Here is a 14,911-nt window from a genome sequence, read left to right on the forward strand (position 1 = left end):
GCTGAAATAAAGCATGTTAAGTGGTCGAACAATGAATCCTGCCTAATTGCCTGACTGACCCCCTGCACTTCTCCCCCCCTCCAAAAAAAGAAGAGACTTGAAGTAAAGCACCTTTTGCCTTTTTTACAACTTGTACAGTAACAGAAAGAGACAAGATTAAAGAAACATGACAGAAAGATTTCTGCCTCTTGTTTAATATTTTGCTAATATATTCCTCTGTAGACGAAAGATGTTAGCAGATTTTGAAACATTTTTGAAGGTAGCACCTTGACTTGTGTCTCTTGATCATGTAAGCCTTTGCTTCTCTTTGCAGTTTTGAGTGCTGCCACGTAAAATAAGCAGGTGAATAACGCGGCTTCTAATTGTGAAACCTGTCCAACTTACTGGGGGTCAGAAAAGATGAGGAGAGCAGCCTACCTTTCAGTCAGATTCCACATTGTGACTTCTTCCATGCCATTAAATCCATATAGAAAAATGCACATCCATAATCCGCCAAGAAAGTGTCAGCCTGATAGTCCATTTACGAGTAATTCTGTCCATCTTGACAAGTCCCTACAACAATCTTTTACCCCACTGTTTCCACAGCTGGTCAGCCCATCTGCTCAACTCAGACTGCAGAACTGAGGGGCTTGTTGGTGCTGGGACGAACCAGCTCTGCTCTCAGACTGTTGGCATCAATTTGGCTTCACAAAGACACTGATTGTCCACCTTGAGGGAGCCAGGGAAGAGAGGGTAGGTTTGCACTCCCCGGTGGGAATCTGGATTATTTCCGCAAGAATTTAGGCCTTTATTTGAGGCCTGGGCAGAGGAATGTTAACCTCTCCAGTTTCGGACAACAGAGGAGGTTCTGTTTGCAGAGAGGAAGCTTCTCTTCAGGCTTGTGTGACTTTATACCAAGAGTAAACATCAGAAGGGTGCGATGAGGCCAGAAAAAAGGAGAGAACAGATACAGCTAGAGGATGACTTTTAAGCAAGATCTTTGAAGGGACAGTTTCTGTTTATTCTTTTAGGCACCAGCTACTAAATATATGAACACATAAAATAAAAAGAAGCTTTGTAACAGATTTAGCTACTGTACCACCTAACTTCCATCTTCAGTGTTCTATCATCTAAAGATGGTATTGACATGAAATTCTCACCGATCCAATCCACACATGCAAAGAAAGCAAACCATAGATGACTGTAAATTATGTGTAATAATGCAGAACACACAGGGGAAAAGTATTGAGGCTGGTAACTGAAATTTATTTAATAATTTCTACTCAAGCCTTTGTTGGTGAGAACCGTTACAAAGATCCTCCTGTGTGGAGAAACTAGTCCCATGCATTGTGACTTTGGCCCATTCCTTGGCTGTGTGTTTGGGATCGTTGTCTTGCTGAAACCTACACCCTCATTTAATCTTCATCTGTCTCTGTACATTTTTCCTTTCATCCTTCCTTCAATTATGTGAAGCATGCTAGTACTGTATGCTGAAAAACAACCCCACACTATGACGTTCCCACCTCCAAACTTTACTGTTGGTATGGTGTGTTCGGGTCATATGCAGTGACTTTTGACCTCCAAGCATGGTGTGTATCCAAAGAGTTTAATGTTGGTCTCATCTGACCAGACTATATTCCCACAGTATTTCTCAGGTTCGTCTAAATGTTGTTCAGCAAACATTAAAATCCCTTCCTCATGCTTTTCCTTCAGAGTCTTGCATGGTGAGTGTGCTTACAGGCCATAGTGGCTGAGTGCATCAGAAACAAAAACAAAACAAAACAAAGATACCACCCAGGACTCTTGAGAAACTGCAATCCTCTATCACACAGGAATGGAACAACATTCCTCTCTCAAAAGTCCACCACCTCAGTTTCCAAATGTTTATGGAACATTAACAGTAAATATGGTTTTCCCCCAGTTACTTTCTTTCTTTTCATCTTTTTGGAATTTCTACAAACCTTTTTCATTGCTCACAGTTAACTCAGGATTACTCAGAGTTGACTGACTGTTGTTTGAGCTCAGTGTGTCACCTTTTGCTATCTTTTCTATTTTATTTACCATTAATTTAATACTTGAGTTAAATTTCAATCTCCAGAAACCCAACCTTATCAGTTCATTTTCAGTTGCCTTTTTTTAGGCATTTTTTTTATTGAAAGGTAAAGACGCTACAATAATACAAAAAGTACTGTTGTGCAGCACACTCTACATTTATTTATATTCATAGTATCAAGGGTTCAGTACCCTATTAATGCCAACCAGAGGCGCTAAATAATCACAATTGTGTAAATCCATGCCACCACATGGAAACACCTCTTAGGCTGTCTCTGTATCACACAGTGTCAACAGCAGTTGCACAAGTACTCTTTGTGATTCTCTGGCTTTCACCTTCACAATAATGATGCTCAGACTCCTTCAATTAGCTGCTCTTCCACTATGTCTAGCAGGTAAATTCCTGAGTTCTGTAGGTACTGATATAAATATTAATGCTTCTAATAACTCCAACTGTGTGCTTCAATTGTGTTTTTTCTGTAGGGCTCTCATCAAAAACTGTCCATCAGAGTCCTGCTCAGATGTTCAAAGTGGCTGGAAAACAAGTCCTGATTAACTGCAATCACAGTAACAGTGATTTTTACATGATCCAGTGGTACAAGCAGTCTGCAAGGAGGAATGAAATGACTCTCATTGGGTTTGCACGATATGACAGTCAGGCTGTTGAAGGCCCATTCCAAGCACTTTATAACGTGAGCGGAGACGGCAGAAGTGCTTCGTCTCTTCACTTTTTAGCCCACGGCAGTGCGATATATTTTTCTGCTGCAAGTGAAGCACCCTGCTGCATCACCCGAGTGGTCTGTAACAAAAACCCTCACCACACTCATCTGCTGTAACCACACATTCTGCAAACACTTTGTCAATATCTGGTGTCAGACAGCCGATTATGCAGGATTAAAACAAAACTTTGAATGGTGGGGCATGGCATTACCAAAGACAGTTTGACACGTTTGCGCCATGAAAAATCGTCACTCTTCCCCAAACCCCTGCAATTCTGGGAGCCTGACCAGGCCCTGGTGTTCTTCTTCCTGATGTTCAAACAATGCCAGTCCTTAATTTTTCACCTTTTTGCCATTCCCTGTTAGTATTATCACAACCTCACTTCTTAACAGTTAGCAGAGCTTCATGAGGTTCTTGACATCGTGCTAAACCCCTTGCCTTGTAGCTACATTTTGAGTGCGTGCATGTGGGTGCAGAACATTCAATTCAATTCAATTTTATTTATATAGTGCCAAATCACAACAAAAGTCGCCTCAAGGCGCTTTATATTGTACACTAGATCGCACAATAATAGATACAGAGAAAAACCCAACAATCATATGACCTCCTATGAGCAAGCAGTTTGGCGACAGTGGGAAGGAGGGGCGGGGCCATCTGCTGCGACCGGTTGGGGTGAGAGAAGGAAGACAGGATAAAGACATGCTGTGGAAGAGAGACAGAGGTTAATAACAGATATGATTCAATGCAGAGAGGTCTATTAATACATAGTGAGTGAGAAAGGTGACTGGAAAGGAAAAACTCAATGCATCATGGGAATCCCCCGGCAGCCTATGTCTATTGCAGCATAACTAAGGGAGGATTCAGGGTCACCTGGTCCAGCCCTAACTATATGCTTTAGCAGAAAGGAAAGTTTTAAGCCTAATCTTAAAAGTAGAGATAGTGTCTGTCTCCCGAATCCAAACTGGAAGCTGGTTCCACAGAAGAGGGGCCTGAAAACTGAAGGCTAGCCCTCCCATTCTACTTTTAAATACTCTAGGAACAACAAGTAGGCCTGCAAAGCGAGAGCGAAGTGCTCTAATAGGGTGATATGGTACTACAAGGTCGTTAAGATAAGATGGGGCCTGATTATTTAAGACCTTGTATGTGAGGAGCAGGATTTTGAATTCAATTCTGGATTTAACAGGAAGCCAATGAAGGGAAGCCAAAACATGAGAAATCTGCTCTCTCTTTCTAGTCCCTGTCAGGACTCTTGCTGCAGCATTTTGGATTAGCTGAAGGCTTTTCAGCGAGTTTTTTGGACATCCTGATAATAATGAATTACAGTCGTCCAGCCTGGAAGTAATAAATGCATGAACTAGTTTTTCAGCGTCACTCTGAGACAAGATATTTCTAATTTTAGAGATGTTGCGCAAATGGAAGAAAGCAGTCTTACATATTTCTTTAATATGTGCATTGAAGGACATGTCCTGGTCAAAAATGACTCCAAGGTTCCTCACAGCGTTACTGGAGGCCAAGGTAATGCCATCCAGAGTAAGAATCTGGTTAGATACCATATTTCTAGGCTTTTCAGGGCCGAGTACAATAACCTCAGTTTGATCTGAATTAAGAAGCAGAAAGTTAGCGGCCATCCAGGTCTTTATGTCTTTAAGACAGTCCTGCAGTTTAACTAATTGGTGTGTGTTATCTGGCTTCATGGACAGATAGAGCTGGGTGTCATCAGCATAGCAGTGAAAATTTATGCTATGTCTTCTAATGATACTGCCTAAGGGAAGCATGTATAATGTAAACAGAATTGGTCCTAGCACTGAACCCTGTGGAACTCCATAATTAACCTCAGTGTGTGAAGAGGACTCTCCATTTACATGCACAAACTGGAGTCTATTAGATAGATATGATACAAACCACTGCGTTCAGCACCTGTAATACCTACAGCATGTTCTAATCGCTCTAATAGGATATTATGGTTGTTAGATTTTGTATTGTTGATTGTCATTTATGCTTAGAAATATTTAACCATGTATGCTTAGAGGTGTATAATCAATTGTGTAGTGATAGGATGTGTGATCTTTAACAGGCTACAAAGGCTTGGTGTGTATTCCACACCTACATCCTGGGAGCATGGGAAGAGGTCGTACCTTTTCTTATTGTTTTATGGTAGGATTAACGTAGCTACGTCTGTTCTAGTCTAAGTGCTTTTTGTTTAGATGAACTGCTGGACTTCCTCACCGTGCTATCTAGGGTGAACCATCTAGGGTGAGGGGGGGTCTACCCTCTTCCTGACCAAGGATGTTTGCCTTTGTGCTTTCATGTATATGACCCTTTGATCAGCAGTACCACACACACACACACACACACACACACACACACACACACACACACACACACAGTATTCTTTGTTCACATGTATATCTATGTAAGATGCTATATGTTAATGACCCTATGCATATTCATGTAACCACAATAAAAGGAGTGCTATGGGGAGCCTGGCTGAGAGTCTGATGGAGGTCAAGTGGTGGGACGACACTTGGCTCTAGCCAGGTCTCCCTCATGCATGAGTAAACCAGAGAACTTTGGTGCCTTGAGTCTTGCTTTTTGCTGCGTAGCAGATTGTCCTTAACGTTCCAGCGAATAGGTTCGAGCTACAAACCTATCAATGGTCAACAGTATCGAATGCTGCACTAAGGTCTAGCAGGACAAGCACAGAGATGAGTCCACTGTCAGAGGCCATAAGAAGGTCATTTGTAACCTTCACTAAAGCTGTTTCTGTGCTGTGCTGAGCTCTGAAACCTGACTGAAACTCTTCAAATAAACCATTCCTCTGCAGATGATCTGTTAGCTGTTTGACAACTACTCTTTCAAGGATTTTTGATATGAAAGGAAGGTTGGAGATTGGCCTATAATTAGCTAAGACTGCTGGGTCTAGAGATTATTTTTGAGTAAAGGTTTAACTACAGCTAGCTTGAAGGCCTGTGGTACATAGCCGATCATTAGAGATAGGTTGATCATATTTAAGATCGAAGAATTAATTAATGGCAGGACTTCTTTGAGCAGTTTTGTAGGAATGGGGTCTAAAAGACACGTTGATGGTTTGGAGGAAGTAATTATTGAAGTTAACTCAGAAAGATCAATTGGAGAAAAAGAGTCTAACTTAACATCAATGGTACTAAGAGTAACTGTAGATAATATTACATCTGTGGGGTGATTACTGGTAATTTTTTCTCTAATGATAAAAATTTTATTTGTGAAGAAGTTCATGAAGTCATTACTAGTTAACGTTAAAGGGATGGTTGGCTCAAAAGAGCTCTGACTTTTTGTCAGCCTGGCTACAGTGCTGAAGAGAAACCAGGGGTTGTTCTTATTTTCTTCAATCAGTGATGATTAGTAAGATGTTCTGGCTTTGCGGAGGGCTTTCTTATAAAGCAGCAAACTATTTCTCCAGGCTAAATGATGATCCTCTAAATTTGTGACACGCCATTTCCTCTCCAGATTACGAGTCATCTGCTTTAGGGTACGTGTTTCAGAATTATACCACGGAGTCAGGTACTTCTGATTAGAAACCTTAGTTTTCACAGGAGCTACAGTATCCAGAGTCGTACGTAGTGAGGAGGTGAAATTATTAACAAGATAATCGACCTGTGTTGGGGTAGCGTTCAGATAGCTGCTCTGCTCTGTGTTGGTACAGGTCATTGGAGATGATAACAGTGGGTGGATTATATTCTTAAACTTAGTTACAGCGCTTTCAGAAAGACATCTACTGTGATAAAGTCCACTCTCCACCGCTGTGTAATCAATTATTGTAAATGTAAATGTTATCAGGAAATGATCAGACAGGAGAGGGTTTTCAGGAAACACTGTTAAATGTTCAGTTTCTATGCCATATGTTAAAACAAGCTCTAGAGTGTGATTAAAGTGGTGGGTGGGTTCTTTTACATTTTGAGAGAAGCCAATTGAGTCTAGTAACAGATTAAATGCCATGTTGAGGCTGTCATTTTTAGCATCTACATGGATGTTAAAATCACCCACAATAATTATTTTATCTGAGCTCAGAACTAAATTAGATATAAAGTCTGAGAAATCAGACAGAAACTCTGTGTAAAGTGGATGATATATGGTAACAAGTAAGACTGGCTTCTGAGTTTTACAGCTGGGGTGGACAAGGCTAAGCATCAGGCTTTCAAATGAATTAAAAGTCTGTCTGGGTCTTTGGTTGATTAATAGGCTGGTGTGAAAAATTGCTGCCACACCGCCCCCTCGGCCTGTGCTTCGAGGTTTCTGTAGTTAGAATGACTCGAGGGTGTTTTGATTGATTGATTGATTGAATCTTTATTTTGAACATGTTGAAAAAGTATTAAAAAAAATAGAATTAAAAGAGACAAATGAACAAAGCAAACAAAAGGAAAACGAGCAACCACAACTCCAAATAACGTCCATGTTCAAAAAGGAGCAGGAAGAAGCATAAGCTTATTTAATCCCACCCCTTTTCCACTATCTAGTATCAATAGACTACAGAAATACCTCCTTGCAATTACATTATATGTTATGTGTAATTTTTTTTTTTTAATATATACACATATATGTTTCTATCTATCCATACATACGTATGTATGTATATATATATATCCATACCAACATACCCGTGCATGCGCACACACATGAAAATATTAGACAAGAACACCCTATCAAATCTCTACCTTTTCCCTGTACCCTGTAAAAACCATATCCTTAAACCGCTTTTTAAACTGCGCCATGCTTGGACATTGCTTCATATCTTTACTTAGTCTGTTCCACAGCTTCACTCCACACACAGAGATGCAAAAACTTTTTAATGTTGTACGGATACGAGGATGTTTTAAATTTAATTCCCCCCTCGAATTGTATCCCCGTTCCCTTTTAGAAAACATTTTTAGAATATTGTCAGGAAGCAGGTTATTTATTGCTTTATATATAATTTGTGCTGTGAGAAAATGAACCAGATCTGTGAATTTTAGAATTTTTGATTTAATAGATCGTTCTTAAATGCAGTCATAGTTTCTTCTGTCCTTACACGCCTGTATCTCAGTTGTTCTTCATGCTGGTTTTTCTTATAATTAGTGTCATAAGCTGCAAAAACTGGTAGGTGATCACTGATGTCATTAATTAATATTCCGCTCACAATGTTGTTTTCCATATTGTTAGTGAAAATATTGTCAAGTAAGGTGGCACAATGTGGTGTAATTCTGCTAGGCCTGGTTATTTTAGGATGTAAACTCAAACTGTACATAGTGTTTAGGAATTCGTCGGTCATTTTATGCTTTTTTGGATTCAACAGGTCAATATTAAAATCACAACAGATAAACATAACTTTTTGATTTGTTTTAGAGAATATTTCCTCTATGAAGTCATTAAATACTTGAATACTAGAGCCAGGTGTTCTATATATACAGCTAATTATTACATTTTTTTCTTTTTCCTTATAAATTTCAATTGTTATACATTCTAGTAAATTATCAATTACAGTTGTCATACTTTCTACCACCTTGTAGTTTAGGTTTTTATCCACATACACAGCTACTCCCCCTCCACTCTTGTTCCTTCTATTTACAAAATTCACTTCATATCCCTCCAGTCCAAAGTCCATTCCTTTCTCCGCATTGATCCATGTTTCAGAAATGGCAATAATTCCAAATGGATTTGTCAACTCATTTAGATATTCCTTTATATTGTTGAAGTTGGCATACAGACTTCTGCTATTAAAATGGATTATTGATAATTGATGGTTGATGGTGTGCTTAAACTGTTCATCAGTGAAGTAGCAGCAGTTACTGCTGATGTTGTAGAAGAAATTATTTTCCGGGTCTATATCCTTTTCTAAGTCTAGAACATTATGGTCTGTGTATCGAAATGTTCTCAGTTCCAGATTATCATAAAGAGAATTCCAATGAGTTATGTTGATATTGTTGCCGGATGCAGATGAAGTTCTTTTGGACTGTGCCATGTGTTGTGTTGTGTGTCACGTCACATGTGTATTCATACCTCCAGAGTAAATTGACCTCAGTATTTGTCCAGCTCTTCCATATTTCTGATGACCAACACTTTGGCTTGTTCCGGTGTTCCATTGAGTTTAATGAATACTTTGCAGTTGGTGGTCCATGTATTTTGAATTTTTCCCTGTTTCTTCAAGTAACGTGCTTTCCTGGCAATGTCCGCATTTCTTTTTATCAGATGTTCGTTCATGAAGACATCGGATCCTTTCAGTTTCTTTCCTTGTTTTAACAGTGCTGTTTTCTGTTTTCTGTTTGCAAATCTCACAATGATGGCTGGTTTGTCACTGTCATTTTTTCGGGGCAGAGGGTGGCAAGCCTCAATGTTGTTATAATCCACTTCCACACCTTTGGACCGTAGAAAGGTAACCACTTGATGCTTCGTGGAGTTGACATCTTCCTCTCCTGGCCCTCCTACATTGTCAGTGGCGACCGCCCGGGCGTATGACCGGGGTTTGATGCGAAGCCCCGTGATGATAACATCGTTCATCCGGGTGTACTGCTCCAAATCCGCCACTCTGTTCTCCAGGTACGCCAGCCGCCGATCCTTCTCGGCGTTCTGGATGCGGAGAGCCTTAACTTCCTCGATCAGGTCCAGGATGGCTTTCTGCTGCAGTTTGACAGTAGAAATCTCCTCTGTCATAAACTCCAGCGACTTCTTAATATCCTTCCTCGGCTGACAGAACTTTTTTCGGGCCCATGCTGAGAGACGCTCTTGTAGCTTTGCCGTGACGACCGGCTAGCTAGTTGATGCTAGCGTCCTTCCTCTCACTCGATTGATTGTTGATTCATTTAAACTAACATAATCATCCTGCTGCAACCAGGTTTCTGTAAGGCTGAGTAAATCGATTTGTTGATCAATTATTAAGTCATGTACTAACAGAGACTTGGAGGAGAGAGACCTAATATTTAATAATCCACATTTCACTGTTTTACTCTTTGGTTCAGATGTGGATACTGTATTGTTCTTTCTTTTTGATTTCTTATGTTTAAATTGTTTATTGCTGGTTTTTAGTTTGGTTTTTGGTCTGTTTGGGAGCTGACACAATCTCTATGGAGATGGGTTTTTGGCCAAACATGGCCAAACAGTTCAATTTAACCTATTAGGTGAATAAAGCTAGAAATAACATTGATCTGTAGCTCATCACACCTTCAAAAGTAGGAACATTTTTTAACAGACCTGCAATTTCAAGACATCACTTCAATTCAGTTTTATTTATATACCACCAAATGACAGCGAGTCATATTGCAAAGGCCCTTCAATAATAGCAATCACTTGGTGACAGTGCAAAGGAAAAAAATACCTTTTTACAGGAGAAACCTGGCTCCATGTGCCACACCTGTTTGGTGGTGACAGAAAGTAAGTAATATCACTCTCTCCAACTCTGACTCAGTTTTCTCATGAACTGGCAGCATATCTTCACAAAGTACTGAGCTAATGGTGTAGGGCTGATGGGAGGAGGTTCCCGCCCACCTTGTGATTTTCTGTGCGTTAAGGATGTGGATGAACAGTATGACTGCAGATTCACTGAGAAAAACAGCAACTGAAGGCAACAGCACAGATACACCAAAGCTAGTTTAATAGTTGAAATAAAGAAGATGTTGATCTTATTCTTGATTCTGATTCATAATATTCATTTGGTTTCAGGTAATGGCGTGAAACAGGGATATTTTTGGAATAACCGCTGCCTAAAGCGCACACCTTCTTCTTATTGCTGTGTGTAAAGTATTTTATGGTGTTCTTTGCTGTTTCTTTCACAGGTGTCTCACTCAGTGACCAGGTCCACCAGACTCCAGCTGATATGTGCAAAAACCCAAATGAGACAGCCACACTCAGATGTTTGCACACCATTTCCACCTATAACAGGATCCTCTGGTACAAGCAGTCACAGGGTGGACAGTTACAGCTGCTGGGATACATGTGGGGAAGCCGTCCCACTCTAGAGGCCAATGTGTCTGCAACCTTGGATGGTAGTGCAGATGAGAATAAAAACTGCACCTTAACAATTGAGAAACTCCAGCAGGACAGCAATGTGGTGTACTTCTGTGCAGCTAGTTTACACAGTGTTATCTATGGCTGCTTCTCAGCACAAAAGCCTCACCACCACACATAATATCATCTGTGTATTACTGTTCACACCCCCTTAGTTCTTACTGTGCAGGCAGAAATGTTCCTGGGAAAGTGAAGGCTTCTATTTTTTAAATGAGTTTTCAACCATTGTATTTTCGCTGTCAATTTCCAGACTTTTTTCCAAGTAATGAAATCTCAGAAAGTTGGTTCTGTTCATCTGGAAATTCTGCCAGATGAACAGAATCAACTTCCTGTGATGTACCTAGGTTTACTTTTTCTTGGGATTTTGTTCCTGCAGTTAACGGTCGATTTGTTGCCAAACTTTCTGACAGCAACTATAATAATGTGGGGTGTTCTGCAGAGATTTGCAAAGCAGTGTCCAGAGCCCTGTGTTACGCTGCCTTTCCTGTAGCTTCTAGAGACTGGCACATGTTTTGTTCTTTGCATGACACCTGCAGATAAAAGCCAGAGGTTCTCATGAACAGCTTCAGCAACAGCCTTTTTAAAGAAATTTGCATGTCAGCCTACATGTTGGTTTTGCTTTCTCTCACTCTTTTTTATTAACCTTTCTGACTGAAGACTTTCTGTTTTTATCTTCCTTGCTTTGTAACTGTTTGCCCTGTTCCCACCAATGTCCCTGTTCCCACCAATGTCCCTTCACGTAATTAGTGTAAATGCAGTCTTGTCGTTCCCTTTATCTTTTTCCTTAGTCATCCATGTCTGCTCTGGTGTTCTCCTGGTTAAATGTATGCTCCTTGTGCTTACTATAATGTCATCACAACCTCAACAACCACTTAGAGTGGCAGTTGAGGCAAACCAGATTTGTTGCAGTATTCTGACTGATGGTGTTGCCACCTTAGAATCTGTGACATTGAGTTTAGACCAGGTGTAATCACTGTGAACCAAACGCTTCAGGCTGCACTTAATAATTAGTCTAGAGTTTTTCTTGCTCTTAAGCTGCATCCACACAGAGAACAGTTCACTTACCATGCATCCCTTTGAAGCTGTTGATTGGTTGTTTGCAAACATTTCCAGATCCAGTTGCCTAGGTAACCCTCTAATTTATTTATTTCCAGGTCATATTTTGTCAACTTACAGCTTCTCATACTCTTATTGGTAGCTACTTCAATATCTCGCCTAGAAACTGAGAAAATGTTATCTTGGGTCCCACCCACCTCACGTCGACGGGGGTCATTTCATCCACAGCCACCTGAAGTAGCATAATGTCATTCAGTGTCTCCGGTCAGTGTAATATAAACACATCGCATATAGCATAGTAGTTAGACTTTAATTTATATATATGTATTTGTGTATTTATACACTGAAATCAAACATTACATTGTAATCTTTTTTTTAACCATGTGCCTGTATTAAAAAAACCAAAAACAAGCTTGGCTAGTTTAGTATTATTACTAATAAATATGTACAGTGGCCCTGACAGCTCAAAATGGTTTATACTGAACAATGACTCATCTATGATTCTGTCCTTCCTCTGCTCATGAGGTGGCAGCACATCTTTACATACTTACTGAACTAATAGATCATGGCAGACAGGAGAATGTCACCTCCCACTTTAAGACTTTCCGAGTATCAAGGATGTGGGTGAACAGTATGACTGCAGATCCACTGAGAAAAACAGAATTTGACCACATCAGCTGCACAATAACTAAATACTTTAAAATACCCAAGAATGAAAATTTTATTCCTGATTCTGATTCATAATATTCATTTGGTTTCAGGTAATGGCGTGAAACAGGGATATTTTTGGAATAACCGCTGCCTAAAGCGCACACCTTCTTCTTATTGCTGTGTGTAAAGTATTTTATGGTGTTCTTTGCTGTTTCTTTCACAGGTGTCTCACTCAGTGACCAGGTCCACCAGACTCCAGCTGATATGTGCAAAAACCCAAATGAGACAGCCACACTCAGATGTTTGCACACCATTTCCACCTATAACAGGATCCTCTGGTACAAGCAGTCACAGGGTGGACAGTTACAGCTGCTGGGATACATGTGGGGAAGCCGTCCCACTCTAGAGGCCAATGTGTCTGCAACCTTGGATGGTAGTGCAGATGAGAATAAAAACTGCACCTTAACAATTGAGAAACTCCAGCAGGACAGCAATGCGGTGTACTTCTGTGCAGCTAGTTTACACAGTGTTATCTATGGCTGCTTCTCAGCACAAAAACCTCACCACCACACATAATATCATCTGTGTATTACTGTTCCTGCATCTACTCAGCTTTTTATTTCAGTTGTTACAGCTGGAGTTCTTACTGTAGAGAGATCAATTCCTATATGGAGGTACAGACTTTTATTTTGAAACAGCTAATGTGATTATACAGTTCTTCCTATTATGTTTTCCTTTTTCAAAAAATAATCTGTACATAATCTGTTATACAAATTTGCAGAATTGGAGAAGTAAAAGAAAAATGGCTACTCAAAATTTATTTACATGTATTTTTTTTCTTGTTTTATTTTACACAAACATGCCTCTAAAAATAATTAGTGGTAATTGTTGGCCTCTCTGGATTTTTATTAGCACTATTCATGTGCAGCACTTCTTTAAGCTCAGTTTTTAAAACCTTGATATGTGATCACAGCCCATGGGCAAGACACCAAATATTTGAACTCTAAAGACATCAGCGTGGACATCAGGATATCTGGAATTTTTCATAGCGTGTCATTCAAATCATACAGCAGGATATTATCAATCAAAGCTTTATTCGTCACATGCAGGTTGCCCTGCAGTGAAATAGGACCCCCCCCCCGACCTTACACATATAGCACAAACATTACATAGGGATACAGGTCGGAGATTGGTAGAATCAGAGAAAAACATTGAAATGTACACTACACTGGGTACAAGAGGAAAAAAAGAGACCCCTACTCATGCTATGCTTCCATGGTAGGACAGCATGAGAACAGGAAACAAAAAAACTCCTCTGCACAGAAAGCACATAAATGTCCACAGCACAACATTGTGAAGACATGACAAGCCACAGGGGTGGGTGGGGGGTGAGGAGTAATCCGAAGCGAACACAGCAGCCGCCCTGCACAGCGCTACCATTCCAGCGCGGCACACAGACCCGCCGTGTTCCCTCGCAGGAAACAAGCATCGAAGGCGTTGGAAGGGGAGGGGGGATGAGTTAGTGCCTATCAGTGTAAGTGTATGTGTGTGCGTGTACATAATTCAGCGGAGACACAGTGTCCTTCGGCCAATCAGGCTAAGTAAACAGTCCTCCAGCTGATCCAGGTGTCCTTGCAGGGATGGGAAGAATAGTCATCACACAGTCGTTATCAGGGAGTTGTTTTGGTGGGCTCCAGCCTTGGGCCTATTAACGGCTAACCTCATGTTGTGAATGAATCAATCTCCAACCTTCCTTTTATACCCAAAATTTTTGAAAGAGTAGTTGTCAAACAGATAACTGATCATGTGCAGACGAATGGTTTATTTGACGAGTTTTAGGTTTCAGACCTCATCACAGTACAGAAACAGTATTGCAGAAGGTTACAAATGAAGTTAATGCGTAAGTTCAATCAGGAAGATCAGTAGTCACACATCTGTCTGCTTTTTCGGTATTTGGTGGCTAATTATGCTTTACATCACTTACACTTTTCCATACTGTCAAGCTCATTGCTGACATCACTAATCCAATCACTTTCCTGCCCTTCTTCGGGCCAATCAGCCTCCACTCCACATACAGTCTCACTGGACATCAAACATTCTCCCTTGTGGAACCAACCTGCTACTCACTTCTCCCATACTGCTCATGCTCTATTTAAGCTTCCATCTTCATCTCCACCACTAACGTCTAGACTGGGGTCCTACCCTGATGGGCCATCGGTGATGGGTTTGTAGCATAAACCCATTCGCTGGAACGTTCAAGACAATTCAGCTACACAGCAAAAAGCATTGAACACCAAGCAGAGCTCTTTATGATTCTCGTATACGAGGGAGACCAACTGGACACACGCCGTTCCTTCGCTTGACCCCAGTTGCTCTCGTCTGCTCCCCCGTAACACTGCTCTTTTATTGAGGTTACATTAATATACATAGGTTCATTAAC

Source organism: Copadichromis virginalis, linkage group LG4 (assembly GCF_057382275.1).
Source record: "Copadichromis virginalis isolate Kocher_CV1m ecotype Utaka linkage group LG4, C_Virginalis_male_GT1.1, whole genome shotgun sequence".
Lineage (NCBI taxonomy): Eukaryota > Metazoa > Chordata > Actinopteri > Cichliformes > Cichlidae > Copadichromis > Copadichromis virginalis.